Consider the following 23,066-nt stretch of genomic DNA (forward strand, 5'->3'; position numbering starts at 1 on the left):
CCTAAATCTGGCATTGGCACTGACATCACTAATTTGCTAGTAGTTACTTGATTCCATTCTGACTTAAGAACGTCATCATTGGAATAATCTTAGGACGGCCCATCATCGCTGACTTCTGCCCTGTGACCGACTTCCGTGAGGCAAGCAATACGATGAAAATGTACGCAAATCGAGGACCGAGACAACGACTGTTTCCAAAATGTAGACAGAGGCATGATTGCAGTAAAGCAGAAGCCGTAGTCCTCGTCGTCACAACGTACTACAAGAGCGTCATGGTTCAGGGAGAAGGGGTGATCACCGCCACCATGATAGAGGCAGAAGTCCTTGTCGTAGGAGGGGATGAAGCAGAAGTACGAGGAAAGGAGAAATGGGTGGCCAGTCAGGATATATTGAACTTTTACTCAATAGACTTTGGAACTCTTCTTTGACAATGTGAGTTATGAATTTGTGTTACGTGCATATATGAGTTTAAGTAACGATTCTGGTGTATATGGGAGCAAAGAAATGCATTTGGTCTAGTGGTATCTTATTATACATAGAACACAGACACAACACGACAAAACGACATGAATAATTTCAAAACATTAAGAAAAAATACTGCAATTTATTTTATATTTTTTATTATATATATTTTATATAAAAAATATCAAGATAAAAATTCTAAGCATGTTAGATACGCGGATATCTTGTTTTTTCATTTTTATGTTATATTTTCACACAACGTATGTATTACATTTATGTCGGAGGTGTACTGAAATTAATGTCTATATTCGACATTGCACTGGATGATGTTTTTGAGCAAAAGTGCATTATAGGTGGTATCAAACTGCTCTCTAACAGTAGTGGTCCAAGTTCGATTCTCTGGATGCGGAAGTGGGGTTTATATCTTCTCAATTTTTATTTGGAATTTTGTTACCCTTTAATTTATAATGAATTTTTTATGATCAGGACCATAATTAATGGAATTTTCAAACGTCAGGGACCAAATGTGACAGAGTCTGAAACTTAAAGGATTTAACCCGAATAATACCTAAACTGAGGGACAAAAATTAATATTTAGCCTTGAAGACATCGAACAAGCAAGTAGTTGCGCCTACCAACATTTCAAACTTGACGCCGCCCGAGGTGGGATACAATATAGTAATAAAAGCAAGTCGGCAAGCAAATATAATAAAACAATCTGGTGGCTTGTTTTCGTATATATTTAAATCCATTGCCAGAAGACAGCTGCATAGAATTCAACAACACAAGAAGAGAGGAAGATGTGTTACGAAGTGAACTGCCCGAATTGCGGCAAAAAAACCTGGGAGGGCTGCGGCCGCCACGTTCCAGCGGTGTACAAACGAATCCCGGAAGGTCAACACTGCCACTGCAATTCCTGGCCGGGTGTCAGTTCCGGTGACAATTCGGCCACCGGGAGCGCTGCTGCCGATTCTAAAGCCCCATCGTTTTGTACTATCCTCTGATGAACACTTGTATTTTTCTCCTGATTTGTTCCTCTGTGATCTTGTGAGGCTTATGCAATAAGACCAAGAGTCCAAAGATCAATATTGGACTTGAAATTAGACCCTTTTTGTTTTAGTTTGTACAAGTCCTTTTTGTTTTACATGAAATTAAAAGGATGAGCCTGGAAGGTTTTTGTTTTGAACAAGGTTTTGGCCATTCACTTCTATGTATGCGAGTATTTTTCTATATTTTTTTAAATGTACTTCTGTTTGTTATATGATTGTGGTCTATTTATTATGTTCGAATATATGTAACTTTATCATGTTTTAAGTGTTGAATGATGTTTTCATGTATCATAATGTAATTTGATTGTATGGAGACAAAAAAAAGAAAAAGGTTGGGATGCTCCAATATCAGCCCGTGTCCAGGATCTACCCTGCGGCTAAACCTGGATAATTCTATCAGCAACAGTTGGTGAAGAAAACTACCGAGGAGCAAATTTGAGGACAAGGTCTTTAACAAAGTGATGCATGATGTATATTGATCAAAAATATTAATTTATAAGGGTAAAAAAGTAATTTAACGTATATGAGGCACATATTAAACTAATACAATCCACCACACCATATAACTTCCAACACTATTATAAATACTGAAAGTATTAATTTTTTAAAGGAACCACTATTCATTGAAAGTGACATTTTTTCTTATAAAAAGTTTTCTCTCGAAAATCGTATTTCACTTTAGTGTATAATTGTGTCGTAAATAAAATTTTCAATTTTATCCATTTATAAAAATCTCGACCACATCAGTGCCTAAAAATTTTGTCCACCAATAGCTGGATGATTTCTCCAACGGTATTGAGTCCAAAGGGCATTACTGACATAATAGTAGGTTGAAGTCATTTGACTTTTGAGCATGCCATGTTCAAGTCTCGTAAGATAATGCCTCTTTGCCATTTGTCACCTCCCTTTACAACAAGCGCCACCATATTAGATAATCGATTAGCCGAAATTGTATGGTTGATTTTCTTTTAATTTGCTCATATTTTCATAGATATGATGCTTATTCTATTAGAATAGGTGATAAAAAAAAAAGCCAATTAAATTAATTTTTTTGTAATTTATTTGACAATTCCAGTGTAATGTGATAATAATTGCATGAACAAAGTGTTAATTGTATGATAATTGTATTTGTTGTGCTTATTTAATTATGTTTAGCTACTTTAACATCATAACAGAGCACAAGAAATGAACAACCCATATATTGGATTTCGCATTGGATGACAGTTATAAAACCAACTTCTAAGGATGGAGTTCGAAACGTTTAAAGTCAAGGACCTTAAGACATGGTATCGGGAGTCTTATTGAAACTTGTACTAAGTATTGCATTTATTAAATGTATGTCATGTTCCATCGACAATAGATATTTGACGTTTTATGCAATTTTAATGGATGGTTGACAAGTTTGTCTAGCCGACTGATCTGACTCGCAGATAGTCTTCATATGGAAACCTTTGAGGCTTAGTCGATGTGACTGGAACTTCACAACTTCGATAGTATGGGAGTAGTCCTTTGACTTGAAGAACAACGAAAGTCACATACATATGATGGTAGTATTTTGGGTTTGGTGAGAGATGATCGTATCTTGGATGTAGTCATCATAAGCCTGATATAGTCAGAAGATGCAGTGAGGATGGTTGATTGCAAGATAGAATCCTTCAGCTGTCAATATATAACATTTGTGTCTCCTATGCGATCTGAGATGGTTTAAGCTCTTTAAGTCTGTAGCCATAACGATTGGTTGAATATGGAATAATTTTCTATGTCAATTAATCGAGTAAATACATCTCAAGTTTTGAGCATAGATGTCTAGTCCAAAATGAGAATCGACGCTCAATTTCATACTGTCATCTAAGGGAAGGACTGATACTTGTATGGTACTCGTGAGCTTAATATATTCATGCCAACATTCACTTATTCTCTAATGTCATAGACCGTTGCTAGACGACTCTCTATGGTGGTAGGCATTCCTGATTAATAGTTAAGTAGAACTACTTAATTAAATTAAATTAAATTAATTAATTATGTTGGATATAAGCTCAATTCTAGTTGAGGGTAAACCAAAAGAGTCACACACAAATCATTGCAGAAGTGGTGGAATTAATTCTAGAAAAAACATATTAATTTAATAAGATTAAATTAATTCATGGAAAATATAAATGATTAGACATTTTTTTAAGAAAGTCTATTATATGGAAGTCCCGAAATTTAATTAATTGAATTAACTAAATCTGGGTTTGGCCTTTCAAATTAATTATATTAATTTAATCAATTTTGATCTAATTAGTTGATTCGATTAATTAATTAGTGATCAAACTTATATTTATTTAACTAGAGTAAATAAATAACTTGATTTCTGAAGGATTTAAATTTATTTATATTAATTTAACCATGGGCCTTGGATGGGCTTAATTTAATTTAATTAAACATCTGAACCATCCATAGGTAGCCCTAGCCAGTTTTTGTTGACTTGAGACCAAGTCAAGGAGGTGTTGGTGAAAGGTAGTGGATCGGCCTGAAAATGCAGCAAAAGCGTAGAATAATGAAATTTAAAGGAATTAATTCTAATTTAACCGAATAAAAAAGGTGTACCCTTAGATAAACCATGCGTTTTAAGGTGGCTAAGGAATAAGGAGAAGAACAGAAATTTAACCACAAAAAATTCTTTTTCGATTTTTGTTCAGGTATGCATTGATTCTGAATCTCCGCCAGTTCGTCCACTTAGATGATTACATTTAGAATTCCTCTAGCGCAAGTCCACACAACACCAAGGATAGTAAATTTATTCTATTATTAGGCAAAGATAGGTCCATAGAAGAAACGAATCTCCAATGACACTATTAATTAGTGTATTCAATTTTCTCTCATTTTTAACTTGAACCTAGTTTAAGGAGAACATGAAAATTATAGAGTACGGGAAAATATTCATGACCTACCTGTGTGTGTGTGTGAGAGAGAGAGAGAGAGAGATTGAAGGTGAAATAATCGGTATGGCACGGGAATGCGGTGGAAGCGTGAAATAAAAAATTAAAATGGTTCAAATGGATGTTCCCTTTGAAATTCCCAGTCGTTCAATGTTGGTCAAAAGTATAAATATACCATATGGAACTTTACTTTTGTTTCTATAGATAAGCAACAACATGTGTTCTTTCCCTTTTCGTTCCTCTTTCATTCATTTCAGAATCCAAATTAGAACCCCTCTAACTTTGTCCACATCATACTACGGAATGGATATATTTGTTTTTCTACTGGTAGATAGAACAAAAAATAAGAAGAAAAAACAACTCTATATAAACGTATTGTTTAGGGCTTTTGGATTGTTTTGTATTCTAACTTGAATCAAATTCAATATAGAATAAAGAGAATAATATTTTGAGAGAGAAAATGGGAGCAAATCTCGTTACATGTGTGTTCTCAAGGATATGTGTGTAGTTTTGTGTATTACATATAATTGAATTCAAAATTCAATAACTATCAAATTTGCCTCCAAGGCAACCTATACACAAACATGTATATAATCTTCAACTATGATGAAATAACCACTCCATCATGTTCATCATGGTGAGGAGTTTCAACTCCTTCTTAACTTGCTCCAACCTCCCTCAAATGGATTTGGATTTTAAGTATGCACCGAGCTTGATTTAATCAAATTAAACAAACCCAACCAAAATCAATTGGACAATAATTAATTAAATTAATTTTAGCTCAATTAAGTCCAAAAGATTTATTGGAATAGGTGACCAATAGTCAATTACATTGACAATTTTGAGAACCACTCAAGCAATCTTTATTTAAGCGATATTGTCCCGACGCATATGGTAAGTATCCATCTTTGGCACATATATCTACTATGCTTACTAAATTACGTCAAGCACTGCTATGGCGTCACAGTAGATGCCCACAAACCACTTAATAACCCATGTAGTTGGGGTGCGCATTGATGGTGGCTATGAATCAACTTCTAAGGGTTGGTTTTAAATGTTCCAACTCGAGAACCTCGAGACTGGGCATCGTTAGTCCTACCAAGACTTGTACTGAGTATTGCATTCATTGGATGAGTGTCGTATTTCATTAGCGACAGACGATGGACGTCTATACAATTTCAATGGCTTAGTTGACAAGGTGGTCAACTAACTGAATTGACTCACGGAGATCGTCATATGGAAGCCTTAGAGGTTTGGTCTATATGACTTGAGTCCCCAGCTCTGATAGTGTGGGAATAGTCCTCAAACTTAAGGAACCATGGCAATCACATGCATACGATGACTGTATCTTGGAACTGTGCAAGAAGTGACTATGTCATAGACACGATCATCATAAGCCTTATCCAATGCAATCGGAGTATGTAGCGATGATGGTGAATTCCAAGAAGAGGATCCGTTCCCTGTCAGTATATGATTGAGGTATCTCCTATGCACTTGAACATACTTTAACACTCTATAAAACTGTGGCGACAGTCGTTGATCAAATAGGAAAAGGAGGTTCCTATGCCGAAAAAAACATAGCATAACGCGATCTCAAATATTAAGCATAGATACCTAGTCCAGGATGGGAACCAACACCTAATTCTATACAATAGACTAAGGCAGAGAGACGGTAGACAGAAGGACCGTACCCATATGACTCGAGAGCTTAAATGTTCACACGATAATTCACTTAGTCTCTATTGCCATAGACCGTTGCTAGACGACCACCCATGATGACTGGCTTTCTTGATTAAGGGATAATCCAGATTTATTAATTAAATAGAATTTAATTGATAAGAATATTAGACTGTAGCCCAGGTCTAATTTAAAGGTGAACCTAAAGAGTCACAAACAAATCACTGAAAAGGAACAAAGAAAGATCCAATGGATGGAAATAGAGTCCAAGAATAAATTAATGGTATTAATTCATATTGGGGTTGTCTTTATAATTTAATAAGTTGGATCTTATTAAATAAGAACAATTTGAGGTTATGTATTTAATTAGATTAATACCAGTTGTGCTCAATTAAATGAATTTTTATTAAATTGGATTTAAATAAAAATTCATTCTGCTTATGATTTTTTAAAGAAAAAAATTAGCCAAGCCCACTATTTTTGAGCCCATAAAAAATCCATGGAAGAAAATAAATGGCTAGCAAATCGTATTTTTTGAAAGTTCAATTCTAGCCTTTTTTGGGAACTCCTAATTGAATAAAAAGAAATATACCTAGTAGATAATAGAATGTATTTAGAAATATTTTTAATTATCAAACAAGGTATATATATGTGTAATATAATTTTTTGGGAAATAATTATACTCACAATTGCACAACACAAAAAAAAAAAAAAAAAAAAAATCCCCCTCCTCTTTTCCTAGCCATTCGGCCGTCCCTTTCTCTCAGAATGCACAAGGGTGAAATTTTCTCTTCATTTATTCTAGGAAAGAGGATGTAGAGATCCTGACTCCGGTGTCGTGTGGACGAATTAGAAGCCTGCTACGTTGAAGCTTCCAGTGAAGGACATTTCAAGCGAAAGTGAAAAAACAAAAGGTATCATTTTTTCACCCTTGTGTTTTTTGATTTCATGTTTTTAAATCAGCTCCATGTTTATTTTTATTTTAGGACATTAAACACCCGAGAACTCCAATGCTACACCCCTTAGATTCGTTCAATTCTCGCGTTTGTTTTTTGTTATTACGCATTTTTCTTTATGGCTTCCGCTAGCGCGTTCCCAGGCCGTGCCACTCGTTCCCTTCAAGATTCATTTAATCCAATTAAATAAATCTAAACTCAAACACTAATTAATTGATCCAATCAATTAATTAAGCCAAACCTAATAAATTATGTCCAAAAATCCAATTAATTAATTTTGAGCCATCCATCAAATTGATTATTAATTAAATGATCCAATCATTTATATATTATCCTTGAATTAATCCAATTAAATTAATTCATTTCCTCTTGAATTAATTCCACCAATTCTATAGGTGATTTGTGCGTGAGTCCTTAGGTTCATCCTCAACTAGACTTGGACATTGTGTCCAACACAAATAATTTATTAAATTTAATTTAATTAATTATTTTCAGTTAACCATTAATCGAACATGTCCGTCACCATGGGAGGTCTTCTAGCAACGGTCCATGGCACTAGAGACTAGGTGAACTTTGGCATGAATATTTAGGCTCTCGAGTTCCATATAGTTACTCTCCTTTCGTCGACCATCTCCCGATGTTTAAGGCATGGAATTGGGTGTCGGTTTTCATTCTGGGCCAGGTAACTGTGTTGCACGTTTACTCTATTGATGGACAAAAGAAACTATTTTCTATTCGACCAATCACTATAGCCATAGACTCTGAGAGTTTAAACCATCTTAGAGAGCATAGGAGATATATCCATCATATATTGATAGGAGAGGGATTCTATCTTGAAACCCACCGTCTTCACTACATATTTCGACTACATTAGACAAAGCTTATAACGACCACATCGAATACACAGTCATCTCTCGTTAGAGCCAAGATATAGCCATCATATGTATGCGACTGCCATGATTCCTCAAATCCAAGGACTAATCCTATATTATCAGAGTAGAGAATTCAAGTCATATCGACTAAGCCTTCAAGGCTTCCACATGATGATTCCCGCGAGTCAATTCAATCAGTTAACAACCTTGTCAACTAATCCACTAAAATTACATAAACATCCCATGTCTGTAGCCGATGAAAGACAACACTGATCCAATGAATTCAATATTTAGTGCAAGTCTCTATAGGACTCTCGATAGGACTCTCGATGTCCAGTCTCGAGATCCTTAACATGGAATATTTTAGACCAACCCTCAAAAGTTGGTTTAATAGCTGCCATCCAATACGTAGCCCAACTACATGGGTTATTCAATTGATCTGTGGGCATTTGTTATGACGTTAAAAAATCATTTAACGTAAATAGTAAGCACAAGAAACACATGGTGCCACATATGAATGCTTACTACATTGGTCAAGATAATATCACATTAACAAAAATTGTAAATGGTTCTCAAAATCGTCAATCCAATTGGCTTTCTGGTCACCTTTTCCAACAATCTTCCACTTGATCTTAAGCCGATCGCCCATATCTCTCATACCTATCTGAGTGAGTAATTTACAATACCAGCTCGGTCTCACGGGTCTACTATATTTTCTGCCGAAATGACATTATCCAACCGCACATCATCTCTTCCTACCATTGCCCAAACTGATGGTGGCGTCTAAGAATATTTCTTGGATCTGTGATTATATCTCAGCCCTTTTGCTTCTGTCATTGCCTAGTTGTTATCTTCCAATTAACTACCGGCTTGGTCGTGCTAGGCTCCATATTCAACCATTGGATGTGGTTTTCATCCAAAACACTTCTTGAGCAACTATTAAAGTCACTATACATTTGACTTCCATGGTGAATACCATAATAAAATCTCGCTTGAAATCATACCAAGCCACCACATGATCATTAAGTCTGAATGTACATTCAAATTGAGACTAGTCACCATTCACTTATAACTGGATGGTAGTATCGCCATAGCCTTCCAGAATTAACTCTCCATTGACTTGCATCAAGAACACTTCTTTAATCCTTATTAAGGTATTAAAGAGTAATCATGACTGCTATGCAGTTGCCTTCTCGATGCACTCCCAATATCCATTGTTATGATCAAAGAATACACAACATTAGGCTTAGTGCATGAACCACATACCTATGTTGTCAACGGCAGAAGACATAGGGGATATTAAACATCTATCTAAGCTCCTCATCAGTCCATAAAGACTGAGTCTAGGACAGCTTAATCCTATGATAAGGGAAGGAATCAAATGCTTTGGAGAATTGCGTGAATAATGTTTGTGCTTCAGTATTTTCCAAAATCTTCACATCATTCTAAATTAGTAAGATGTTTCACACCTAAAACACTAGGAATACAACTAAGCTCCCACCCACTTTCTAACTCATTCTCAACCTGAGTCATACCGTGCATGACCTTGTCCAAATGAATATTTCAGATACAAGAAGCTTCAAACCTAGTTTCTACTTCATGTCAAATCTCATGGCTCCAAGCCATTCATCCAACCCGATGTCCTACATCGCTTCTCCTTATGTCTTTGAATCATAATCTAATTGACTGGTCAGACTCAGAAACTTGTATCTATTAGGTAACTAAAGTGTTCTAGTCATCCCTCAGGAGGCTAGAATATAGTGAGTTAGTGAAAGAATTCGATTATAAATAATGATTTCTACAATTGATTGAAGTGTCTCTCCACTTGATTCCTCAAGAAGCTACTCCTCACGTCAGTTATCCAATGAAATTCAATTTCCCTTAAGATAATAAATAAACCTGTACAAATCTAGTTTGCCTCCCACTAGTCCCTTAATGTATGCAAGACCATCCATATACTAAAGTACATTTACGAAAACAGCCTTGCCATACCACATGGCCAAGGTTTTGTTTAGTGAAAGAACAATCGAACCAAGTCCAACAAAGTTCGGTCCCTCCCTTATCAAAGACATCGTTCAGTTGTGGCACTCCAAAGAAGAACTCCACTGAGTGAGAATTCCATTCTGGTCAGATACTTCAAGAACCTCCACTAAGTACACACTATCTCAATCCAATCAAAGGATTTAGTTTTGTAATTAGTTTGGTTCTCCACTTCAAGTCTAATTCTCCGAACCTTCCAAAGGTCCTTAGACTTGTGAACCCCCTATGGCTCTGTGTATTCAATAACTCATAGATGTCTAGTTGGATCCAATCCAATATAACATTAGCAAGCATATTTTGTCCTACAAAGTGTTTCACAGTCCTCATGTTACTCAGGAAGGACTTGCAAACTTGTAAACTCAACTTGTCTATTTCTAGACTCGTTGAATTCACCAATATACTTATCATAACTAGAGAAACGTGACTAGCTTCGCATGCCAGATCTGTGAGTTTAACTTGATTATCCATTTTAACCATTTGCTTTGAGCACTCGTAATCCAATTATGAGATAGTGTTGAAATAATAACATAGCAGACAAGAAAAATCATTCTTTGTCAAATGAAATAACCATCATTGATCAAAATCATGTAATCAAAATTTTCCAACAATGAAAAACATAATTTGATCATACTAGGTTACCTAATTATATCCAATCAACTTTATCCTAACATAGTGTCATAACAGATGCCAACAAACCATTTATTATGTAGTTGGGCTGCACATTAGATGGCAGCTACGAACCTAAATTCTTAGGGTTACTCTGAAACGTTCTAAGTCGAAAACCTCAAGATTGGGCATCAAGAGACCTATTGAGACTTGCACTAAGTATTTCATTATTGGATGAGTGTCGTGGTTCATTGGCGAAAGATGTTAGATATCTATACAATTTCAGTGGGTTAGTTGACAAAATGATCAACTAAATGAACTTACTCGCAGGGATCATCATATAAAAACCTAGAGGCTTGGTCGGTATGACTTGAGTCCCCAGCTCAAATAGTACGGAAGTAGTCATCAGACTTGAGGAACCATGGCAGCCACGTGCACACAATAGTTGTATCTTGGATCTGTGCGAGAGGTGACTGTGTCAGAGATATGATTATTATAAGCCTTGTCCAGTGCATCCAAAATGTGTGGCGAGGCATGGTGAGTTCTAAGAAGAGGATCCATCCCCTATCAGTATGTGAAAGCAGTATCTCCTATGCACTTGGAGACGCACTTAAGCCACACAAAATCTATAGCTACAATGGTTGATCGAATAGGAAATGGTTTTCTATGTTGAGCAATTAATGGAAACACAGTCTCAAGTATTAAAGCATATTTGCCTAGTTGCAGATGGGAATTAATAGTAAAATCCAAGCCCTTGACTAAGGTCAGGGGACTGTTGATGGAAGAACCATACCTATATGGAATTGAGAGTCTAAATGTTCACACGGATATTCATCTAGTCTCTAGCATCATGGACCATTACTAAACGACCAGCCATGGTAGTGGGCTTGCTTGATCAATAGTTGATCAATAACGATTAATTAAATTAAATTTAATTAATCGATAGTGTAGGACACTAACCCAAGTCTGGCTGAAAGGTGAACCTAAAGAGTCACACACAAATCACCATAGAAGACTAGGAATTAATTTGAAATTAATTTCAAAAGATGTAAATAATTGATTATTTACATATGGGATAATGTATTGGATGGATAGCCCAAGATTAAATTATTTGGACTAATTTAATTGGGCATATCTTAATTAATAAATCTAATTTATTAATTAAAGAGAATTTAGCTTATGTCATTAATTGGATTAAATGATATTAGGCTTAATTTGGTTGAATTTATTAAATTGGATTTAATTAAATTTACTGGGCCCTAGATTTATTTTAATCAAATTAAAATAAAACTCAGTCCACTTAATTAAGGACCACCAGCAATACAGTTGACTTTTATTGTTGAAAGAAGGGTTGGGCAAAATTGCACTTTTGGAAAGTGTAGATTTGACCATATTTAAAGCCCTTCTTATATGGCATGATTGAATCATACCATATAGAAATGTATCTAAACACATTTTCACCTACCCATATAAAGCATATGTATATGTGTGTGTTTTATCATAATTATTCACATTACAACCACACATAGTGAAGAGTGTAAAAAACCACACACTCCAAACCTCCTCCAATAGAAGTTCTCGGCCTCTCCATCTTTCTCATCCTATCATTCTTCTAATTCTCCAACACTCCTTGATCTAGGATCAAATATAGAGTTGTAGAGAATTTTTTATGAAGAGAATACAATAATTGATAGTGTAGTTCGGTTTTGGTTTCTTCTAACAATGAGACCAGTTAAAATGATGTGCTGTTGATTATTTTGTAGAGGACTCCTATGTTGGAGCCTAAGGTACACAAAGGGACGAATGCACAATTGCCGGTTGAAAAATAAACGAGGTAAAGATTTATTTTAAATATCGCGTCTCTTTTGTTTGAGTTATCTATAGCCTCTGTATGTTTAGATTTTGTTATTTTGCTATTTTGTTTTATTTTTAATTCACATACTACATCGAACGCCCGAGAACACTAAGAGTTCACCTCTTGGATGGTCGTAGAATAATTTTAATTATGTGTATATGTATCGTTTTTAATTCCCTCACGCTTTCGCTCACGCGTTCTCTGGCCCATCTGCTTCCTTTACTAATGTGCTAGAATATGGTCATTATAAGCTTTGTCTAGTACAATGAAAATGTGTTGTAAGACAGTGTGTTCCAAGAAGAGAATCCTTCCCCTGTCCGTAATGACAGAAGTATCTCCTATGCGCTCTGAGACGGGTTCAAGCTTTGGGAATCTATGACCATGGTGATTGGTCAAATACAAAATGATTTCCTATGTTGAATAATGGAGCAAATGCAATCTCAAATTTTGAGAATACGCGCCTACTCCAAGATGAGAACCGACATCCAATTGCTTGTTCTAGACAGAGGTAGGCAGAAGAAGCATACCTGTATAGTACGCAGGAGCCTAAATATTCACGCCAATATTCACCTAGTCTCTAGTACCATAGACCATTGCTAGACGGCCACTCACAGTAATGGACATTTTTGATAAATGGTTAATCAGGAATAATTAATTAAAATAGATTTAATTAATCAATTGTATTGGACACAAGTCTAAGTCTAGCTAAGGGTGAATCTAAAGAGTCACACACAAATCACTAAGGAGGTGATAGAATTAATTTGGAAAGATGAGAATTAATATGATTGGATCAAATTATTTTCCAAATGTATAAATAATTGGATTGTTTATACGTGGAATAGTCCATTGGATGCATTGTACCAAAATTAAATTAATTTAATTGGACTACTTTAATTAATATATTAAATTTATTAATTAAAGGAGTTTGGACATATATCTTTAATTGGATTAAATGACATTTTACCACATTTAGTTGATCCTTAAATTAAATTGAATTTAATTAAAACCCTATTAGACTATGGGCTTATTTCAATTTATTTAAAATGATGCCCAATCCACTAAATTGTGGCCTGAAAACCGAGTTGACTTTTTTGTCAAAAAAGTAGGAGTTGAACTCCATCCTACATGAAAATTGAGGTTAGCCGAGTTGTGCTTTCACCAAGATTCATAGTCTTCCATATGATATAATTTGCATCATATCATATGGAAGGTTGTTTGATTGGATGGATTAAGTGGTATAATGACTAGGTCATTTTCTCACTCTCTCTCAATTCTCAGCTCTCGGCCTTCCTCCCTGTATCCCTCTTTCTGGCTTCTTTTTTATCTGGGATCATTTTGAAGAACTTGAGAAGATGAAAGGAATACACTAATCCATAGCGTGTTTCCTAGATCATATTCTTTCATAGCTTAATCCTTTCTAGCAAGAGGATTGATATTACTCCCTGTGTGGTGTGTATATTTTTAAAGGATCTCAATGTTGAGATTTGGGATAATTATGGTTTTGGTCCTTACACTTGACCACTTATTTACTTTTGATCCTCATATTATAGCCCTTGTAGTTTTAGTCCTCAAACTTGCCATTTTTTAACATTTTTCAAACTTACCGTTAGTTGAGGTGTTAAAATAGATGGAGAGCCTCACGTGATCTACATATGCTGTTGAAAAAAGAGGGAAAAACAAGGCCTATGTTTGGTTTTGTGTTTTGGTACAAAATCTTGTTTGGTTTTGTGATTTGCACACTTGCACTAGGTGTGCAATTTTAATTTTAATTTTTTTTACTTTTTTTTATTATTTTTTATTCTTTTCTCTCTCTCTTCTTTCTTTTATGTCGGCAGCTTTCTTCTCTTTCTTTTCTTTCTTCTTTCTTCTCTCTTTCCTTTTCTTCTTCTCTTTCTTCTTCTTTCATTTTTGTTCTTCTTGGCAAACGGTCGGTTTCCTTTTCTTCTTCTCTTTTTTCTTCTTTGATTTTTGTTCTTCTTGGCAGACGGTCGGTTTTCTTTTCTTCTTCTCTTTTTTCTTCGCTTTCTTCTTCTTTCATTTTTGTTCTTCTTGGCAGATGGTCGGCAGATCTTCTTTTCCTTCTCTTTTCTTGTTTTTCCTCGCGTTTTTTTCTTTCTCTTTTGTTGTTTGCTCTAACTTTTATTGTGTGAAATTTGCAGCAATTGGAGCGCCCTCTTCTCTGCTGTTCGTGTCGTCGTCGCCATTGGAGTCAACGTCGTCGTCGTCTGCAGCGCGAGGCCACAGATCGGAAAATTGATCTCTTACCATTCTTTGTCTTTGCTTCTGTTGAAGAGTTTGATCCAAGTAGCTGAGTTTTGGAGGTGGATTTTTTGTGTGAAGTGAGGAAATGGCTAAGAGGGTCGAAGAAGAGATGAAAAATGAAGTCTTGCAGGTGGTGGAGAGATCTAGGAGGAATCAAGATTGTGAGAATCAGAGTGTTGAAATGGAGTTGGAGACTAAGACCAACATCCACACGCCTTTCATGTTTCTCTACGGTCAGCCGCACTGTTCTTCTTTCTTTAAATTTAGGATGTTGTTTTTAATTATCAACCACTTCTATTAGTTTTGAAATATTGCTCAACAATACAACGGTTATTGAGAAATCATTTTAACTGATTTCTACATTGTAATTTTCTTTTACATATTTTCAAAAATTGATTTGGTTGTGTTGTAGTGTGTAGTGGTGGTGCACTATAAAGAAACTGTTTTGCCACACTATAGATAGGGCAATAACTGAGTATTTATTGCATGGAGTATTGAAATGTATATCAATTGCGGTGACTATACACTGCAATTTCGTGCTACTACTATTTTTTATTTAAGATTTCACTGATAGGTTTTGCATTATATTTACTAAAATTTGACTTGTGTGGCAGTGCATTATATTTACTTATGAGCTTTAGTATGGCAGTGCATGACTGATATGCACTGTACTGGCAACCCCTTTTATTTACTGATAAGCTTCAGTGTGGCAGTGTTGCTTTTTAATACATTGACTACCGCCAGTCGTATTGTTTGCCAGTTGTCTGTGGAGATTCACATGGCCACAGTGACACTTTTGTCATATTTCAAACTATAACATATATGTTACTTATTTGGTCTATACATATAGCATTCATATCGTTTGCTAAAAAAACTACTCCATCTAAATTTCAAACTTTAAACACTTGTATTGGTTATTGATTACGTATTCGAATATAGTGTTGCACTCGGGAAACGGTAGCTTGCATTCCACTTTTTGTCGGTGTTCTAGTTTTGAACCATCATATTCTTACGTTGTTGAAAAAGGTACTTGTTAATCCCTTTAACGCAATGTTTGAAGTCTAATTGGCTAGACACTCTTGCATGTTTTAATTTCAGTAATTCTGATTTTATGTTGTTTAGTTTCATATACTATTTCAGAATACTAACATCGTATTTTTGGACTTTTGGCTTGATCATGTGCAGTATGCTAAGACCAATGTTTGTGCTTAAAACTCGAGATGCTTGTTTGTTTTTTAATTTTATTTTCATCAACAAGTTGTTATTTGAATCCTGTTGATTAGGGGGTGTGTATATATATATATATATAGGAAATTTATGAGTACAATTGTATAAATTCCTTTTTTCGGCTAAGTTTTGTCCCTTTTCCAAGTACAATGGATTGCCAAAGTAACAAGAAAAGAGCCCCACAGAAAGATGAGTTTGGCCACCAGCATTTTTTTGTATTTTCTGATTCTGTATTTTCTTATGTTTAGTTCAGGACTTGGTATAATTCTTTTGATGTGCATGTTTGGATTGCGAATGATTACAACTCTTTTTGGCAGTGAAGAGTGTGAGAGAATTAATTTGTACGAAGAAAATGCAATTTATTTTAAAGAAAGGAATATAGTGATTCTGCTTTTGGAGAAAGATAGAAGTTTTCCTTTAAATTTATTGTCTTGCACCCCTTAATTTGTGTTATTTTCTTTTCTTAGTGGTGTTGTCTGTTTTTCTTTATATTTGACGGTTCGCAAATGAATAGAGTCGAGCTAAAATCATATCATTTAAGTTGGATTTGAATCTTTTATGGACTTTGAAAATTTAAATTAGTCGAGTTGGAACGACCTTTAATCATGTTAATCACTATTATAAGGATATATATCAATAAATCTATGAATTTTATTTTAAATTTTAATATTCACATAGTTAATTTTATTAATATGCGATTACTGAAAAAAATAAATTTTATAATTGATACAATCTGTCCATGCATTTTAGTTAAAAAATAATATGTTCAATTTAAGCCATATAAATATATAATAATTTTATGCAAAATTATTTCTTTATATTTAATATGCTATAAATATTTATTTTCTGTTTGTTCTCAAATATGATACAATTAATATAATAAAAATATAATTCATTAGTTGTAACGTACTTGTATCAAAAATTAATATGCACGGACATATCATAAAATTCATTCTTATCTTTTAACTAAACTTTATTTATATATAAATAAATCTAATAAACAGAAAATAAATATGAAGAATAAAATATGATTCAGTAATTTAAGAATAAGTATGGAAAAAAATTAAAAATACAATTTATATATTACTTTTTAGTTAAATATATTTTGAGAATATCTATTACTTTATATTTGATATGATACAATTAATATATAATCAATTATTTCTTTATATTTAATATGATATAAATATTTATTTTCTGTTTTTCCGAATATTATTTAAACCGTAGCATTGTTTAAATTATTTAACATATTAGTGTTGTTTAAGCTTTTTATACTTCAACAACTATATAAAAAAAGAAAGCATCAGTAGAAAACTTAATTTGGTCCATAAATTAAATAACCATTACTTGAAATGATTCCTAACTCATTAATTATATGTATGAAAAAATCGGTGCTCAATTGGATCATACTACAAAAATTTGTAAATTACAAAAATCGGTGCTCAATTCGATCATATTACAAAAATAAATTTTGCTTTTTTTTAATGTGGTTAGATGTTGTCGTTTCTATTTTTAATTACTAGTACTATGTTTTTTGTGAATCTTTACATAAAAACATTAGCAATTAGTAATGTATGCTAATCGTCGATGACGTCAGGCAGAGAATTCTTAGCGTTGATTTAGCTTTGTCAGTCAGTACACGAGCATTGTATAGATTATGGCGTATCCCTTGGGTTGAGGGATAAACCATTTGATGACCACATGTTGTACTGTACCATTACTCTTTATTAATGAAATTTACATTTACCAAAAAAAAAAAAAACAATTAGTAATGTAAGAGCAGTAATATATTAGTTGGTTTTCATTTTAAATAATATATCATAATGTGCCATTCTTCTTAGGGATTTACTAAAAGACATAAATTAAAAAATACCTGTTACAGAAATACAAACAATGTGGTCATGCCTCAATCACAATCCTACTTACAAGTATGTAGTAATTAATTGATATAGTAAATCATAAATTTAAAATGTGAAAAATCCAAATGTAGAATTTAAAAGATTGTGAAATTGTAAATCATAAATTTTGCTCATTATGGATATATAAATTATCGTGCTTATTTTTTACGATACTGTGATATATGCAAACCCACAAAGATGCAATACCCAAACGATGCTGGTTCCTCCCAATCATCTCGGTATGATAAAGTTATATGGAACTCGAAAATGAAACGTGTATTCATTGAATTAATGCACGAGGAGTTCATCACACACCGGCTCCAATCCTCCACATTTCCACCTTCGGTGTGGGCTCGTATAACCGACAGAATGAACTCAATTATGGGCCAAGGTTGTCGTTTTACGATGGTACAGTTAAAAGGCAAACTTAACAGATTGCGTCGTGCTTGGGGTCTGTTTGGAGGAGCTGTATCGGGACCCAAAAAGGAATACCGTAACAGACGAGGCAGGACATTTGGAGGAGCTGTATCGAGTAATAAAAATATTGTGCTCTCATTCTATCTTCACTTAACCATCTACTTTTTGCACGAAGGCTCTCTTGAATGCAAGGAACGTACTCTTTCACAAACTAATAATAAGTCCTGCCAATCGGTGAATGATTGCAGGAAAATCCGGACTATAAAAAAATTATTCAGCATGGCCTTCAACGATTTGACGTATGCACTCAAATGTTCTCACGGAACACTGCATCTGGTGGGCTTGCTCGTTCGTCATCTCAGCAACGCCGAACAATCCATAACAACAACAACATAGATGATGAACAAATGGATGACACTCAATCGGGCAGTCGTCGATCACGAGACGAGTAAGAAGATACAGCATTCTCTCAATCACAGCCCATGACGTCCGAGGAAGAATTCTTTTCCTCACGGGGATCAGCGCATGCGTTTACTGGACCGTCTGGAAGCGATTGCCGGTTCTGACGTGCTACTAGTGAGTTGAACGCTAAGAAGTGTGAAACAATGGACAGGTTGAATGAATCACTTCAAGGGAAGATTGACCGCACAGGGCCCAAAGCTACTGAATTGATTGAGTGGTGCGTAGATGAGTTGACAAAGTTTCAGGATCTGCCGGACATCGTATTAACCACCGCGTTAGAGCGCTTACACAGTCAGAGCATGCGCACGATCTTCTTACGTCTTAATGACGAAAATAAGCTTTGCTGGTTGTATTCATTGGGCAAGTGAATATAATGCCCGATGGTTAAAATATTATCAAAAACTGATTAATTTATGCATATTTATGCTAGTATGGTTTACTTAATTTGCAATCATACCAAGTACCTAAAATCTTAAGTATTTGCATGTCCTTAGCCGTCGGACGTCTACTTTATGTAACTTACCCACTACTTTTGCATGTTTCTATTTAGCAATACAACTACGACTGGATATACAGCCAGCTCGGATGCTGGTGGAGGTTTAGAATCGAACTCCGCAGGCGACAACCTAGGGACGCTAGGGACTCCAGGAAGTAACAAATCTGATGTTCCATAAGAATTTTACACATTTAGAGATTTAATATGCCCAGAATTATTTAGGAAAAACGTGTCACATAACACGTCAACACTGCAGGGAGTAGAGTGGGTTGCCGAGATAATGACACCCCACACCAAGGACGTTTTTGTGACAACATTTGCATGATCAAGCCATGCTCCTATGCTTTGGTTGATCCATTAACTTGTAGAGGGTTACTGTCGCATGGTCAGACGTCTAGGGTTACCTCAATCGAGAAGGTTGCACTCTTCATGCAGACGATCGGCATGCATAAAAGACACCGGGACAATATGGAGCGATTTCAACACGCACTGGAGACTATTCATCGTAGATTCCATTGAGTGCTTTCTGCCTTGTGCGCAATGGCGCCAGAGCTAATAACTCGTCCGAATTTTACAAACACACATCCAAAAGTGGCAAGTAACTGTGATTTCTACATATACTTCAAGGTACATATCAGTTTCCACATCATTGTTCATAGCGTAATTAATGGAAGCTAGTCTTTCACGTACTATTTCATGTATGTAACTACATTGTGCATTGCGCGTTCGATGTAGGATTGTGTCAGAGCGATGGATGGGATGTTGGTACCTGCTTGGGTCCCTCGAGTTGATCGAAATCGATACCAGTCACGTAAAGGCCACCTAGCACAGAATGTACTAGCAATATGTGATTTCGATTTTAATTTCACCTATGTCTATGCGGGGTGGGAAGGAAGTGCGGACGATGCCCGGGTCCTGAAGACATGCAGTATCACAAGATCAAAATTTTTCATTTCCGCTGATCGGTGAGACGATGAAATATATTTGCTATATTGCATCGAACATCTTGCTTAAAAAGAAAGTACGTGGTACTAGCAGTTCTTCTTATGACAATGTCTTCTTACAACGCAGGTAAGTATTATTTGGTCGACGCAGGTTTCGCAAACTACCAACGTTTTTTGTCTCCTTATCAAGGGACAAGGTATCACTTACCTGAGTGGAGGGGACAAGGTCGTCGCTATCAGGTCCTACAGGACATGTTTAACCATGCACATTCAAGGTTATGAAATGTAATTGAATGATATTTTGGTGTACTAAAGAAACGTTTTCCAATATTATAGTGGGGGATGCCGAGCTACCTTCAAAACCACCAGGTCGATATAGTAATTGCATGTTGCACACTTCATAACTTCATCCGAAGATACAACAATGATGACATCATATTCAACGAACCGAATGAATGTAGTAAGTTTTGCTTGTACTTATCAAGTTCTGCTCGTACTTATCCTTTTGTTCTCAATGTTTGTTCTTTATTAGTATTCCAGTATTTAATTTTTTGTTGAGTCTGTTTCCAACTAGAGTTCAAAAGTGAGTTAGTTTTCTTCTTTAGCTAGAATTCTATTCTTTATATATAGTTTGACATCTCTGTAACTTTAGGACTTGAGTTTTTGGATAAATAAAGCGTAGTTGTTCCCTCTTTTTACTTCTCTAATTTACTGCCATGAATGTACTCTGTTTCCCACACTTCAAATTTTAACATGGTATCAGAGCGGATTTTTCAAAAAAAAAAAAAAAGATAGAGGCTTTTGAAACCCTAGCACGCCGCCGCTGGCATACTTGCGCGCTGCTTTTTGAAACCCTAAAGCGCCTTTGACACGCTGCCGCTGGCATACTTGTTCGCTGCCTTTAAAACCCTAGCACACCACCGCTGGCATACTTGCTCGCTGCCTTTGAAACCCTAGAGCGCCGCTGCATGAAACTGCGTTCATCGACAGAACTTCGACAAAATTGATCGCTGATGATCTCCTTCTTCCTTCTTTGAAATTTGTCTATAAGCCTTTGTGGTTTTGAATATTGGTGAAGCCTTTGTGGTTCTATATGCCTTTGTGGCTTTGAATGATTTGTGCAACCGTGAAGTGGTTGTGACCTTTGGTCTTAGTAGGCCTTGGGTCTTTAGGCTCCTGATCCTTCATTATGTTCTATGTCCCCTTGTTCCCTTATTTTACAGTTTCTGGATCTGATCAAATTGCCGATCTCTTTACCAAGTCCATTCATGCTGCTGACTTCGGACGATTCCTTTGCAAGCTGGGCCTCGCTTCCTCGGCTCCAGCTTGACGGGGGGCTGTACCAAGTTTCGCTTGTACTTATCAAGTTCTGCTCGTACTTATCCTTTTGTTCTCAGTGTTTTTTCTTTATTAGTATTCCAGTATTTAATTTTTTGTCTAGTCTATTGCCAACTAGAGTTCAAAGTGAGTTAGTTTTCTTCTTTAGCTAGAACTCTATTCTTTATATATAGTTTTACATCTCTGTAACTTTAGGACTTGAGTTTTTAGATAAATAAAGCGTAGATTTTCCTTCTTTTTCCTTCTCTAATTTACTGCCATGAATGTACTCTGTTCCCCACACTTCAAATTTTAACAGACACTCCTCCTGATATGGATTCATTTTACCATAGGGGACATCCAACCACTTCTGAGTCAGAAGCTCAACGCGCCCTCCCGAGATAACATAGCGCTACAAATGTGGGCAGCCCACCATCCAAATTAAGAATGAATGATGGAACAAATGTTGATTTATATCTAAATTATTAAAACCTTTAGCTGATTTTCACTCTGCCTCAACTTCTAATGCTATAAGATCATTTAGTAGTAATCAAGAGTCGGATGATGTGTGGTTTTTGTTGACATTGAATAAAATTGGTGATGCATTAATCCAAGAAAAAATAACATTTCATACATTAGCAAGGAATATGACGTGATACGACGTTGCACATTGCTATTTTCTGACCATTATTCTTTGCAGACATGGCATATTGTAGATATCTGGAGAGTGCTGGATTTCCACAGGAGGATTACTAGACTTTAAATGTTGAGCAGCGCTTCATGTGGATGATATTGGACGACAACACCAGAACGCCCATGAGAGACGATGCACGTGCAGAGGCACAAATGGGTCATTAGGCACGTGCATTACGAAGACATTTTCAATATCCCTACACACGAGAGCAAGTCCGTGATAAGTTCTACGAGTTTAAAAATTAATTTCGCCAGTTCTACGGCATCGCTCAGATACCAGGGGTTTTTTATGATATTGAATCATTTGTTATGGTCTTTCCCTCCAAGCTACGACCACGCGCGTCATGGGTACGTCATGTTATTTCAAATATTATGACATCCATTTAACAATTGTCATTTCAAATTACATACATTATTTTGCAACGCACTAAAATCTTTCATTTGACCCTTTTGCAGCATTTTCCATTGACTAGACGGTACTATCAGTATCCAGAGCCACATTATCCCAGCATGCTAGAGGTTTGGGGCCCAATCATATTATCGGATGTTCCTACTGAGGTCCAGGGCGATGCACCGAGCAGCGAGAGCAGTAACACCATGCGTATTCCGGTGAGAGGAGGCGAGCATGCTCCAATTGTCATATCGGATTCTACTGGCCCATCGACGCAGACGCATACACACATTGCCAGTTGGGATGCAGTGGAATGTAGCTCGTGGCGATGTTGGCCCACCGCTGCCATGCAGTACCCAATTAGCCGCACGACGCAGCCTTGACATGTGATCGGAAGTGGGGAGATTGGATCATGGACTGATTACATTCGTCGATTTGGCGTGCAGTCTGATCGGGGAGCCCAGTCGTACAGTGAGGGAGATAGCACAGCGCGCTCACGCCGATCACAGGGGCGTGACGGT

General features: G+C 35.8%; 1 long non-coding RNA gene across 1 annotated transcript; it reads left to right on the forward strand.

Moving 5' to 3' along the window:
• Positions 1 to 13,831: 13,831 nt before the first annotated feature.
• On the forward strand, positions 13,832 to 15,267 carry LOC148787476 (uncharacterized). The gene is made up of 2 exons (XR_016066454.1): positions 13,832 to 14,425; positions 14,598 to 15,267. It is a non-coding gene; the product is annotated as an uncharacterized LOC148787476 (long non-coding RNA).
• The last annotated feature ends 7,799 nt before the right edge of the window (positions 15,268 to 23,066 follow it).

This window comes from Sesamum indicum, linkage group LG7, assembly GCF_026168435.1.
Source record: "Sesamum indicum cultivar Baizhima isolate 11 linkage group LG7, ASM2616843v1, whole genome shotgun sequence".
NCBI classification, from domain to species: Eukaryota; Viridiplantae; Streptophyta; class Magnoliopsida; order Lamiales; family Pedaliaceae; genus Sesamum; species Sesamum indicum.